The sequence below is a fragment of the Elaeis guineensis genome, chromosome 5 (genome assembly GCF_000442705.2).
Source record: "Elaeis guineensis isolate ETL-2024a chromosome 5, EG11, whole genome shotgun sequence".
Lineage (NCBI taxonomy): Eukaryota > Viridiplantae > Streptophyta > Magnoliopsida > Arecales > Arecaceae > Elaeis > Elaeis guineensis.
In genome coordinates, this window is record NC_025997.2 from 126,653,958 (window position 1) to 126,669,529 (window position 15,572).

Genomic DNA, 15,572 nt, shown 5'->3' on the forward strand with positions numbered 1-15,572 from the left:
ATTAAGATGAATACGGCATATTCAATAATCAATATATATTACTTTCTAGCTGTTAATTATGCATATACAATCAAGATATGTAAGAGTTAATAAATATTAAGAACATACTAGATAGTTAACAGCTAAGAATATATTAGATAATTAATTCATTAGCAATCCCTTAGAGATTCCTTGGAAAACCAATTAAAAAATAATTTATTGGCAATCCCTCAGTAAAATCCCTCAAAAAACCATTAAAATAAATAATTTTTTGAAATCCCTCAAACAAGCTCTTAGAAAACCATTTAAATAAATAATTTATTGGTGTTCCTTCAAAAAATTTCTTGAAAAACTATTTAAATAAATAATTTTTGATATCCATAAAAAAATCCCATGAAAAATTAATATAAAAAATAATTTATTTAGAATCCCTAGAAAAGTCTCTCGAAAAAGAATATGTGAAAATAATTTATTTAAAATCGCTTGGAATATCCCTCAAAAATTGATTTTTTAAGGATTTTTTCGAGGGATTTGTTTAATCAAAATCTTATAAAAGGAATCATTTGTAAGGAAAGAATCTCTTAGAAAATCCCTTGGTAATTATTTTTGTGAGAAAATTTTCAAGGAAATATTTTTCATCAATATTTTTTTACTAAAAACTTATTTATAAGAAAAAATCTCTTGAAAAATTTTTCACAAAAATAATTTTCAAGAAATTTTTCAAAGGAACATCTTTCATTAAAATTTTTTTACTAAGAACTCATTGATGAGGAAAATTTTTTTTGACAAATCCTTCAAAAATTATTCTTTTAGAATTTAAAAAAAATATATTTTTCATCAAAATTTTTCACTAAGAACTCATTTATGAGGGAACAATCTCTTGAAAAATCCTTCAAAAAAATAATTTTTGAGAAATTTTTCGAGAGAATATTTTTCATCAAAAATTTTTAACAGAAAAACTCATTTATCAGAAAAAAATTTTTTCAAAAATTTCTCACAAAAATAATTTTCAAAGGATTTTTTGATGAAATTATTTTCATCAAAATTTTTTTCTAAGAACTCATTTATGAGGGATAAATCCCTCGAAACATCCCTCGTAAAATAATTTCTGAGGAATTTTTTGAAGAAATATTTTTCAACAAAATTTTTTAACTAAGAACTCATTTATGAGAAAAAAATTTCTCAAAAATTTTTTTGCAAAAATAATTTTTAAGTGATTTTCTAAAGGAATATTTTTTATCAAAATATTTTTCATAAGAACTCATTTATGAGGGAACAATCCGTTGGCAAATTGCTCGCAAAAATAATTTTTGAAGAATTTTTTGAGAAAATATTTTTCATCAAAATTTTTTAACTATAAACTCATTTATGAGAAAAAAATCTCTTAAAAATTTTCTCGTGAAAATAATTTCTGAGGGATTTTTTGAGAAAATATTTTTCATCAAAATTTTTTTCCTAAGAACTCATTTATGTGGAAACAATCCCTCAAAAAATTTCTGACAAAAATAATTTTTGAGAGATTTTTTAAGAAAATATTTTTCATCAAATTTTTTTTTGACTAAGACTTATTTATGAGAAAAAAATCCCTCGTAAAAATAATTTTCAAGGGATTTTTTGAGAAAATATTTTTCATCAAAATTTTTTCTAAGAACTCATTTGTGGGGGACAAATCCCTTAGAAAATCCCTCACAAATTATTTTTACCAGAGATTTTTTGAGGAAATTTTTTTTCTCAAAAAATTTTGGCAGTTAACATTTTTTGTCAAAAAATCCATAATTATAGTGAATATGGAAATCAGTATATAGTACAAAAGTTCAATATATATATATATAATATATATATAGTTTTATAATACTATATTTAAGCATGTGTACTGACTTCTTTTTGCTCTCAATTCTTATTGTGGTGCCATGATATTCTCCATAGCAAAGGATCTCAAAAGGGTCCATGCTTACGCCCCATGGTGGACATTCCAGATCCACGCTTACACCCCATGGTGGGCATCTCAAGTCCACGCTTACGCTCCATGATGGGTATCTCAAGTCCATGCTTACGTTCCGTGATGGACTTCTCAAGTTCGGACATCATACACAGTAGGTTGAGAGTCAGATGATACATATATCAATAACTATATATAAGTCAAGAATGTCTTCTTTTTTATATGTCTTTTATATGGCTTCAATATAACTTGATACAACTATGATATATGTATTCCAACAGGCTATAATCATAATTTATCAAGCCTGATCTGATCATAGCATGTAAAGTCATCTAATTCAACTCATAAGCTTTAATTCACTAATCAATGTATCATAGTATATATATTTCAAGAATAATTAAATCGATAATCAATTAAGTGATTTACATCATATCAAAGAGGTGATATACAGTAATTTCATACACAATCCGATCTGATTGTATATACAATAGTTTGTATCATTCCAGATAAATAAAATGATTACCACTTGATTCAGATGGATCATGATGAAATATAAAATATCACTTATCATAATTTGAATCGTGTCATAGAGATGATATATAATAATGTCATGCATAATCGATTTAAATATCTTTATAATAATCGATATTACTTTAACTGAATATGATAATGCACATTTGATTCAGATCGATCATGATAATATATTAGAGATACCTACAATAATTTGAATTGTGTCAAAAGGTGATATAAAGATCTATTTAATTCAGATCAATTAATCATAAAATGTAACTATTATTTACCTCCAAGATGCTGACAGCAAACAACTACTCACTCTATCATAGTTTATTGAAACCTGATAATTCACGACCACGGCTAAGCTAATAACCCACAACATGATTTTAAACTACTTCTTAATGACTTTTTTAATTTTCTTAGATCTCATTAATTTCCAAAATATCTCTATTTTGGGAAACAAAAAGAAAGAGAAGAGAGAATACTGCAACCTCTCTTTCATCTTTCTCCTTTATAATAGTCTCTTTTCATTAATTATTTATTCTAGCTAAATTCATCCAAAAATTCTCAAATCTTACTCTCAAGTTGACTCATGGGTCAACAATCTCCTGTTAAAATTTTAGGTTAAATTGCCTAGACATTACGGAACTAAAATTCACCAACTAACTCTGGATAGGATTAATCCATCCCCAAATACAAAACATCCCTCTTTTCAAATTTTCTCTATTTTAATATTTAAAATTTTTATTTTTTATCACACTACTCATTTCATTATCTACTAATTTATAATAAAAATTAACTATATTATTTTTACTCATTAGTTTTTAATTAAAATTAATCCAAATAAATATAAAAGGTAGTTAATTTTACCTGTACAAGGGCTTATCCACGGTAGCGACCATCATCCACGTCAGCGATCAGAAAGAAGGGATCGATTTTTTTTTTTCTTTCTCTTGTCCTAACCCACTCACACGCACACCAACGCACGAAAGGGGAGAGGAGAGAGAGATTTCTTCTCCTTTGTTCCAGCCACACCAAACCCAACACACACGCACGCACACGCACGCACCGTGGGAGGGGAGGGAGGGAGGGAGACACGGGAAAGAGATAGAGAAAGAGAGATCCCCCCACCTTTCTTTCTTCTTCTTTTTTTTCCTCTTTCTCTATCTTTCTTATTCTCTGTTTTTCACTAGGGATGGCAAAATTGATCCGACCCGATGGGTATACACCCTACCCGAACCCAGTCAAACCCGAAAAATAAGGTTTGACCGGGTTTGGGTTCGGATTTGGGTAAAATGCGAAAACTATAGTACGGATATGGGTAGGGTATGGATAGTGCTATTTTCTATCCGAACCCGAACCCGAACCTATGGGTATGGATAATACCCGAACCCATACCCGAACCCATATCTGACTATATATATATATATACATATCCGAATATATATATACATATACATACATATATATATATACATATATATATATATACATACATATATATATATATATATATATATATATATATATATATATATATATATATATATATATATATATATATATATATACATACATATACATATACATATACATATACATATACATATACATATATATATATATACATATATATACACACACACACACACATATATACACACACACACATATATATGATCTCTCTCTCTCTTTCTCTCTCTCTCTCTCTATATATATATAAAATTATATATATGTATGTATGTATATGTATGCATGCATATATGTATGCATGTATGTATGTGTGTGTGTGTTAGAAGTGTGTATGTGCGTATGTATGTATGTATATATATATAATTGGTAATTCTATTTTTGATTGATAATATGCATAAAATTATTTTACTTTTTTTTTTTGGTATAGAATGGACGGGTATGGGTTGGGTATGGGGCGGGTATGGGTTGGGTATGTGGAAATGGGTTACCCACGGGTATCCCCGAACCCGTTGGGTATGGAGATGGGTATCTCTTTTCTTACCCGATTGGGTATCGGGTAGGGTTTGGGTATAGGGTATTAAGTTCGAGTTTGGAGATGAGTAGTATACTACCCGACCCAAATCCTACCCATTGCCATCCCTATTTCCCACTCACACAACACAGGCACACACCCACGCACACAGTTTTGTGTTTGGGGGGGAGGGTGGAAGCTTGGGAGATGGAGAGTGAGAGAGTATGGGAGAGGGAGAGAAGAGAGAGAAAGAGAGAAAGCGGGAGAGAGGGGGAGAACACGGGAGAGGGAGAGAGTGCAGGAGAGCACGGAGAGGAAGAGGAGGCACAGGAGATGGAGAGAAGAGAGAGAAAGAGAGAAAGCGGGAGAGAGGGAGTGCGCGGAGAGGAAGTGAGAGAGACAGAGTGTGAGAGAGAGAGATGATGGGAGGAAGAGAGAGCACGGGAGAGGGGGAGAGGCTTCTGTTACACGAAACAGGGAAGGAAAAGGGAGGGTTTGGGTTCTTTTCTTTATTTATTTATTTATTTATTTATTTTTTCCCTTCAGTCGATGGGGGGAGGCACGCCATTGCCGCCGCGAGAAGTCAGAATCCCTCGGGCTGGGCCTTCACAGGCTGATACAGAATCACAGTAATAAAGAAAATTATCATAAAATTACGTCAACGAAGAAAAATATCATGAGTTATCTTATAATTTTTAAAATTATGTGATTATCTAAAATCAAGTAATTTTTAGAATTATGCGAGAAGAATATGTAGAGTGCGACTATATTGCTAGAAGTTTTAATCGATTCAGGGCACGTTTGATTTGTAATTGAAGTTAGAATTAAAATTAAAATTAAAATAAATTAAAATAAAAAATTAAGTGGACGTAGCTCTTGATATATTTGATTTATGATTGAAATAAAAAAAAATTAAAATTAGAATATAATTTGAATCTTAAAAAAAATAAAGATTGAATTTTGGAGGATTAAAATATTCTTATTCTCCTTGAAATTGAAATGTGTATGAAACTCCTCGCAACCAAATAGTCAGAATGAGAGTCACTTATTTCCGCTCTCATTTTAGAGTCCAACTTCTTCCAATCAAATATGCACTTGATATTTGAAGCTAAGTTACGGTTGAATGGGGCTAACTTTGAAAACTTGCATGATGTTCTAGGTCGAATAAGTTGATTTGTTAAAGGTGTGTCTCTCCAATTTGTGTTATTGATGGAGAATGGTATTAGTGGTGATTCTAGAAGTTTGTATTGGCTAAGAATTTTAGAGTCATTCCACATAAAATAAGAAGATGAATAGCTCGGATGGATTGGAGAGAGATGTAATAGATACCATCATATTAAGGTGCAACATGTTTGGCTCATGTAAAATTGAATCAGACTAGAATCAGATCGATCAGATTCGAACTCATATTCAGTCAGGTCAAAACTCTATAATAAAAGTCCTATATTAATAATCCAAGCCGTTGAATGTGATCTACAATAAAAATATTTATACATAAAAAATGATATGATTTACAGACTCCTATCATATACATCAAGAAATCAAAAATTAGACAGCCTAAATAAAATTAAATTAGATATTTTTTTGATCACTTGATGCATAGGTCAGGGGTCTTCGAATCATATAATTTTTGATGTGTAAGTAATGTTGAGATAGTAGACTACATCCAACAGCTTGAATCATTGATATCTCATTATCTGGTTTTGACTTGACTGTATCTTAGCTCAAATCTGATTAATCTTATCTAAGTCTGCCTCTATAAAATTTGTATGTATTTCTTAGTTATCAATTTTAGATCATAAATGTGATGCTTCCGGGGTATGTTGGATTGGAAAAAGTTGGAATTTGGGATGAAAATGTGAATTAATTAGTGGTTTCAATTCCAACCATTTGAGTATGTTGGATTGGAAAAAGTTGGAATTTGGGATGAAAATGTGAATTAATTAGTGGTTTCAATTCCAACCATTTGACTGTGAGAGTTTCATTCCTATTTTGATTCTAAAAAAAAAAAAATTATCCTAATTTCTCCAAACTTAATCCCTACTTTTTCTTAGTATGCAAACTCCATTTCAATTTGATTTCAATTTTGATCATGAAACAAAATATATTGGGAGATATGGCCATTCCGATTAATATTCCAATTCATTTCAGTTTTGATTCCAACAATAAATCAAAAATCCTTCTGGACTCAATCTATAATTTCTCGCCACTTATCTTTTTTGGCATTAAATGACACTTTGAAGGTTTAAGCAATTGCTTCTTCTTTTTTGATGAAATGGAAGGCTTTAGCATACGGTATCATATATTTAGAGTATTTTTTGGTAACAATATATTTAGAGTATTTGAAGTATAGGTGTTGTTGCAAGGGTTGTATCTTGGGGCTTGAGTGACCTTGGCATGCGCATGCCAGCCATCTTTGGACCCCAAAGTTATTTACAAGAGGTCCCATTAATTCGTTGTGAGGTAGATGACATCGCATTTTTCAACTGATGGACAAGGTCCGTAATGAGCTGTTTTAGGCTCCTCGTGCGGTGCATTGTCCAGCTTTCCAGGAGTGAAACTTTCCTTGATTGTGAGCTTGCAGCAATTATAGCTAGATTCAGAACTATGTCAAGAAAAAATTTTTGGATAGATTTAATCTACTACATATCCTATAACTCGATTGCACTGTTACGATAACACCATAAGAAGTTGCCACATGGAGGGATGGGTGGGAACGACTGGTTACTTATCCCTCACTTGGCACCAGTTTTATTTAGATTGAGGACTCAGGGGCTATTGGTCATCCTCTAGGTTGCATCCAAAAGTAGTGCTCCAAGTAGGAGGGTCCAATTTTTTTGAAAAAATAGGGAGGTCATCGTGCTCGTGACTGCAGCTAGGAGTGGTAATTGAGTGGGTATGGATGGGATCAAATCGATCTATTTTTTAAATAGATAATTTAATATAATATATTTAATTTATTTATTAAATATATTAAATTAAATTAAATTAGTTAAATATGTAAAATATGTTAGACTAAATGGATCAGAAACAGATTAAATAGATTTTAACAGATTAAATAAGTTAAATAAATTATTTGATTTAATTCGATTTGAATATTAAATTAATTAAAAATATTAAATGATTCAGATATTTGAAATTTAAATTCAATTTAAATATTAAATAAATTAAATAAATTAAATAAATTAATTTATTTATAATCTAAATTAATTAAATTTAAATTTAAATTTATATATAATAAATCAAATTGAAGATCGGGGTTTATCCTTGGTCTCGAGCTATTACGGCGTATCTCATAGCGCATGACGTCTCAAGTGGCGTCACTTCTCCACACCCGCAGTTCGTACCAAAAAAAATGAGACCGTGGGTCGTACTTCGGACTAAACTGTTTACAGCATACACAAGCATGAAGAGAAAAGGATTATTATATAAAAATCATTCTTTTTGTCTTGATTTGATTATAATTCTGTGAATTGCATCCCGTGGCGTCGCATTTCATTCTTGTTGGATAATTACATATGTTTCTATATATATTATTTTATATGCATTTATGCCTTATTTTAGTTATACGTTATATACAGTTGTGCTCATTTAATTAATACTTTGTATTATGGGTCACCAAAGATAAATGACCATCAAAGTAGGGGATTGGTTAACATTATGTAATCATTAAATTGCATGCAGACAAAGGGCCAAAAGATAACTTTGGAGATGGACACCTCCCATTTGATTTCATAAAATCTTAATTGATAATTAGCACTTTTATTTTAAAAATATAATAAATTGACGTAAACAAACCAACAGTGGAAGCACCCATATCATATAAATATAAATAATTCAATTAATCATTTAAATTTTCACGTATACAACATTTTACCGACATTTTCTTAAGAAAAAAAAAAAAACATTTTACAACAGACATAAAGGTGGCCATAGAGGTCCAAAGGAGTGAATGCAACTCTAACTAAAGCCTCAAGGTTTCTTGAAGAAAATGTTAGTATCCCTAAAGTTGTCGATTGGACTTGGTTGGAAGGCTTGGAGAGGCATCTTAAAATTCTGTTGGGATTGTTGGGCTTGCTGTGACTGCTGCATCAGAATCTTCTGCTGTATTCCATGGAGCTCTTTTAGTTGCTGCAGTTCTTGTGCCAATGTCTCCCGTTTAGCTGCAAAACCATTCATTTCTTGTGATTAGACCTAAGTTAAAATGTATGCTTGTGAGTTTCATATGATTTATTATATTTACCTTCTTTGATATGGCTGTCACGAAGAAGATTGGTTAATTTGCTTTGAAGTTCTTTGTTTTTCGTCTCTACTTCTGCCTGTCGATGGGTATAGTAGGCAACCATACCACGTAGTAGCTCAACTTTCCTCTGCAACTCAAAACAATCTTTGTTTGTAAGGTTACATCCCTAGCTGTGGATTATAATTGGTCTTTTCACGTGTGTATGTTGTTGAGCACATCTTAGTATACATAATATAGAATTCAGAATGATTTGTTAATAATATTGCATTTAGTGCACCATTTAATTGGTAATGTTCTCTAGTTTGTTAATTTTCTCATGAACAACAAAATGGAGAATATATTTTCAAACTATTCGATTCAGGTTAAATGTATGAAACATCCGCAAGTATAATATATACCTGCGTGGATTAAAGACTACAGTATCAATGAATATAATGGTGCATGCATTTTATACAAACTTATCCATAATAATCAATTCTCTTTTTTAAGTATCGCTAATTAAAAAAATATTTATCGAACATTCAATTTAAACCACTTGCATTAGAGGAAAGGAAAGAAAAAATGTTTTCCTTGTCTAATAAAAATACTAAGAACATCTTGTTTTTAACCCATTGTACGTACTACTGGTAGTGATCTAACGACAACATACCATCCAACATCATGAGTAATATTAACTGCGAAGTGGCAAATAAAAACAAAATAACCTATTATTTGCCATGAGATCTCCTTTCACTTAAATAATTAAATCCAATTAAATAAATTACAATTATTACATAATTTTGCATGTACACATATAACAACTCATCCAGTGTTTTGCATAACTGCCCTCACCTTCAGCCCTTGAAGTGTGTCCTCGAGGTCAAACTTCTTCAGTTCCCTCCTGAGCCAGGATCTCTTGCAGGATTCCCTGTTGTTCTTAAGCCTATAAAACCCAATATCGATGAGTCTACAATCTCAATGCAATTGCTTTCTTTCTCCTTGAAGAAATCAAAGTAGAAAAGAAATTGAAACCCCAATAGATAAAAGAAAAGAAAATGGCTCCAACTAGTCTTTCTTAAGCTCACCTTCTTAGCCTCTTGGAATCGAGAGGCTGTTCTGATGAATGTGAACTGGAAGCCTGACTTTTATGATCTCCCGCTGTGTTTCTTTCCTCTGGCCCTTGTGGTTTCTTTCCCTTCCACCCTGTCCTGCTACGGCTTCGCCCTTCGCCGGGCCGTGGTAGATTCTTGCTCAGTTCTTCGAGTTGCATCATCAGCCTTTTTCTCCTTGGATCAACTGAGCTCTGTTCAGGACGGAGGGATTGCTCTAGTTGTTCCATCATTCCGGCCCTATAAACATGGAGTTTATAAATAAAATAGCTGTAAGTTATCAAATGATGCGACAGTCAGATAACAATGGAAATATGCAAGAGATTAAGAAACGAAACAGAAGACAGAACATGTACATGGCTAGTAACTTGGATTCTAGTCCTTCTTCTCTCTTACTACTAGTCTCTTACCTCCCTTGTCCTCCCCGAGGGAGTTTAAATAAGGCAAAAGGGAATATTTCCTTTCAGAATTTTTTTTTTTTTGTAAAATTAATGTTATATCTGTCCATTAATGCATCTTTAATTTGTTTAGGTTCAAAGACTGTGTAGAAGGTGATTGAATGGAAACTACTATTCTTTGGATTCTCATATGGAGGTTTCTATGCAGAGATTAAATCAACTTTCAGTATTTGAATGGCTTCTAGAAAATGGCCAATAGGTCACCCGCATAGAGACCATCATGTGGTGTTTGGGAGATAATGTCATCGACGATGGGACAACAGATGCAATTATTAGTTCATGGTTATCTAGAGAAAACTATTATGGAGAGAAATAATCAGGGAATTTAATTATATTGTAACGCACACTTTAATGGCTTGGTAAATTTAGTGAGCTATGGATCGTTTTGTTTTTGGATAAATTTGAAGGGGGAGAATAAATTAATTGCAAAACCAAGATACAACTGTCTCTAATAACAACTTCTCAAAATAATTACTATGAATAAATAAAGTAATTAAGAGTTAATGATAAAACAAAGAATTTAAAACCATTTGCAATAACTACTTTCATGCATATATAGTTTGATGTAATACACATTCATTTCATGCTTATCTATGTAGTGGTTCTTTGAATCATTCACTCTAACGTTCTTGTGAATTAATTCTGATACAATCTCAGTTGCTTATCATCTTTAGTTTTAATTTCATGATTTAATTAGGCATCCATGGGTGATTCATCCATAATTTGAATTGAGAGCCACCTGGTCAATGGTAATTATGCAATCTCTAAGCTCTATGAGGAAACTATTCAGATTGAGATAGTACTACATGACATTTAGATTTCTACAATTATCTTTATGAAATCTCTAAAAGAATATGCTATTCTCTATGAAACTTATCTCATATTGCTATAGATCTATGTCTAGGCTTTCTATCTATTATTCTAAATCCTCCATGGTTGCACTGGGTTGCATTGGGATGTGATGAGATGTCTGCAAGGAACTTTGCCAATATGCTGGACTGCTAGTTGCACCACTTTCCTTTAATTAACATATCGAATTAATTGCATGCCTGTCTGATCAAAACTTGGTGATAAACTGATTCAAACTGTTAAGAAAAATGGATAAAGGTTTGATGATGTCGAAGGGCAAATGGTAGGTAGCTCTACTTCCTCTTGCCATGCTGTCCTAAGGCATTGCATCCAACTATTCAAGGACTGATCTTCCTCCAATCCAATATTTACTAATAGCTTTTATTTTGTTTCTAATCTTTTAGAGACATTGTAATCTTCTCGATCAGCTAAGCTGTAGCTAGTTTTCTTGTTTAAATAAATTTTGGATGGGTCCACCATTCGGTTAAAAAGGATATTTAGATTACATTAAAACAAGCTTCAAACTATCATGTCAAGTGAAAATTTTCTATCTTTACCCAAAAAATTTAAAAAATGAAAAATTATCACTTCTCATAACTATGTTTTCATTTTTTACATTGTATGTCCCCTATATTTATATATAATTCTCCTTTTTTTAATTTTCTCGATATATTATGTAATTTTGAATATCCAATATATATATATAGACACACATGCTCATTGCTCATGCATGTACATTCGTACATATATATATATATATATATATATATGCAGGTAGGTAGGTATGTATGCAAGTAGATATATGTACATACTTATGCATGTATATATAGATTATGACTGTGTTTTATATGAATGAATTATAATGATACTAAAATTATGTCTAATACATAATAACAACAAGGATAGTATTTAGAAATCATTTCAAGAATAATAATGGTCTATAACAAACTAATAATACTCTGAAGAGAATTTACCACTCCGTCAATTAAAAAAATCTGCAATGATCAATAATCAATAGATTAACCATTTAAAGTTTGTGATGCTACATAATTTTCTCAAAGAATTGTATTGCTATAATTAAACTTAAGAAGTGTGAAGAATTGAGATCGAATAGAATGTGAAAAAAAATTATTAATTTTAAGAAAAAAGACAAGATAAGAAAAGAAGAATATATTGATTAGGTGGTGAAAGTAATTTCAAGAATAAGCATCATGATTCCTTGATATAGCAGCAACAATAGTGATGGCTTAAGTAGTTGAATAGAACTTTAACCAAAACCCATCCTTCTGTATGGTTTAGGACATAAGAATTATTGCTCCTTTTTTGAGAATGAAATGCATACCTCTTAGAAAGCATATGGGATCGAACTCTGGTCCTCAAAACATTATCAATCTTCACTAGTGTCATCCTTGCAACTCCATAATAAGCATCATAAGTTGTGGTCTTCTTCTTCTTCTTCCTCCTATACCATATTCTACCTTCCATATTAGCTGTTGTATCACCATTGCTGATAGGCGATACTACTATGCAATGCAGTATAAGTTTCATTGAACAAGCTCTTGGTTCTCAGCCCTCTCCTTTGCTGTCATCTTATAGAATAACGCATTCTCTAGAAAATGCATTGAATCTTTCGAATTTATTTCTACTTTGTCGTAACATACATTAACCAAAAGATGCTTCGAGAAGAAAAGCTGGAACGAGATTATATAAAGAATGCATTGATCCTAACATTATTATCGTTGTAGAGTTCTTTTGGTATTCAATGTAGGCCATCAGAAAAATATCCGATGGGACCTATATAGTAACTAGGGTTTCATGTTACAACTTGTACAAGTGCGACCTGATCAGATCAAATCTAGGATTCACTATATCCAAATCCAAACCTCTTAATGCTCCAGGTCTAACTTTTCTTCCATACCTAGTCCATTGAAAGATTTGATCTGATCTAAGTTTGGCTAATAAAAATATGCATGAGGTTCGAGTCTATTTGAGGTCGAGTTTGAGTATAAATTAGGTATCAAATATTTACTTGAATTATTAATCAAGCTAAAGAATCCATGTTTTGAGAGGTCTATCAATGGAATATCCAATATATACTACAAAAAATTAAATCATAAACAAAATGCACTTTGTAATTAACTATATAATAATGATTGATTAAAAATTGCAAAAATATACTTTACTTAAAGTCCATTAGAAATATTTCATTCTAACACATCATTACTTTTTTTAACCTCCCTATCTAAATTATAGTAGAAAATTTCATAATGTTAGGAGTTTAGAAATTAAAGGATATATAAAAGAACTAATATCATTTATGTACATATTTGTTTATATATATGTGTATGTATATATGTGTGTATATATGTATGTATGTATGTGTAAGTACGTAATACTAGATAATTATGCAGGTCCTAATCTAGATCGAGTCAAGTAGGCTTTGAGATCTGAATCCAACCTAAAAATTTCAACTAGTTTAATGGTAGATCCATACACAACTCATTCATTGTCAGGTTGAAGGTAGGTCCAATTTAGGATCATGCCAAATGGTTTATATGTTGAAGTAACAACCCTAGGTACAAGTTGCATATTGACAATTGGAGCTTACAATTACATGTGCATATTGTGGATAAAAGATTCAGAAATATATTTAAACTGTATTTTCTAATTATTAATTGATTAAGTTGGAGCCAGTACTAATGTAGTTGAATGATTATTGGATGATATTTTTATTATCTCGACATATGCTCAAGAGGTCATGCTCTCTTCGATGCTAAATTATCAATGCTTCCATCCAACATGTTAAATAATATTCTTGCAGTAAGTTTTTCTTTAATTATCATCATTATTTGAATTGAAGAGAAGGAAAGATGTTAACCCAGCTTGTCTTGATAGATGTTTTAACTATCATGGTACCATATATATTGAAAAAATAAAGGGAAGAACTTACGATCTTTAACATTGATTTTCTATTACTTTCTTTGGCCTTATTTAGATTTGATATTGTAGTCCAAAAATTTAACTTGGAAAGAAAAGGATAATGGTGCCATGAAATTTATAAAGTAATTTTTTGATTGACAAATTAATAGGAAAGTTGTATTGATTATGATTTTGTTTTATTCTACTCTTGAACACCTAGTCCAAAATTCATTATTTGGAAAAGAGTCTGCACGTATGTTTGTGATTCCCTTTACATTTGAGTTCACCAATTTTTGTTGGAAGTTTTTTACGCTCATTTTATTTTATTTAGATTGCTTTCATAATTGAAAAAATAACTTCTAATACTAATTCAATATAAGGTTCAATCTATATTTAAAAGGCTTGCCCTCAGATGAGTTCTAGATTTGTCCTTCAATTTTGTTAGTTGGCATCTTTTTTCCAAGAGCTTATCTTTTGAGATGGTTTAAGATTCTAATTTTGTATTGTTCTCTCCCCATATATATAAAGTTTGCTGCTTTATATGTATAAGGGCCCATACATGCAAGCATGTATATAATCTGCATTGACTGTCTATTGATAAATCTTAAGTACTTATATAGGATCAAGAAATCTAAATAACAACTTTTTGTTAGTTTTTTTGGATAAAATCTGAGATTGTTATAAATAATATCTAAACAGATCTAGCTTATAATCCAGGTAGACTAGGAGGTATTATAGCTTGGGCCCTTTTGGAGCTAATTATGGATTGATTGTGATATTATGATTAAATTTAGATTATATTTTAGGATCTTAATTAGTCTGATAATCGTATTAGGGCTTAAAGAGGAGAAGTGCATGTGAGGATCTATGAGGGCATGTGCTTAAGCACATATTAACTAAATAGATATTGAATATTTATATAGGACTAAAAAATTCAAATAATATCTTATAGTTAGTTTTTTTAGATAAGATTCTGTTATTGCATGTGTAAAAATATGTACTTATGTGTATTTAGTCTCACTTTGATTATGAGCTAAGTAGAATACAAGTACTTAAATAAGGCTAAAAGAACTTAAATAATAACTTTAGACTAGTCTTTTTTAAATTGGTTGAGGTCCTATGTTGTTATAAATGATACAAAAATTGATCTAGTTTATAACTTATATCAAATTGAAGCTCGACAATATATGCTTTTATAAAGTACCATGAGTGATCATGGTATTTATGATTGGATTTCAACCCCAGCCTAATGAGGAAGCTAGAGCTCAGGGGAGCATATGAGAGCTCATGTGAAAATATATTTGGTCTCATATTGCTATGTATTGAATAAATCTTTTTGAGTAATATTTTAGATTGTTATAATGGATGGAAGGAAAGCTAGAAATGTGTTTTTGCAGTTCAAAATTCTAAGCTTTTCTTATTCCTTTAAGAAAGTATATTGCCATAAAATTTTTAAAAAGACTTTATGAAAAGAATTTCGCTTTCAATTTTCTTATGTCACTATGAGAAGATATAGACCATTAGATCCTTTCAACATCTTATTAGATTGGTCTCCTAAGAGTAAATTTCTTTGATCCAATGGGTGGAAAAGAAAAAGTAC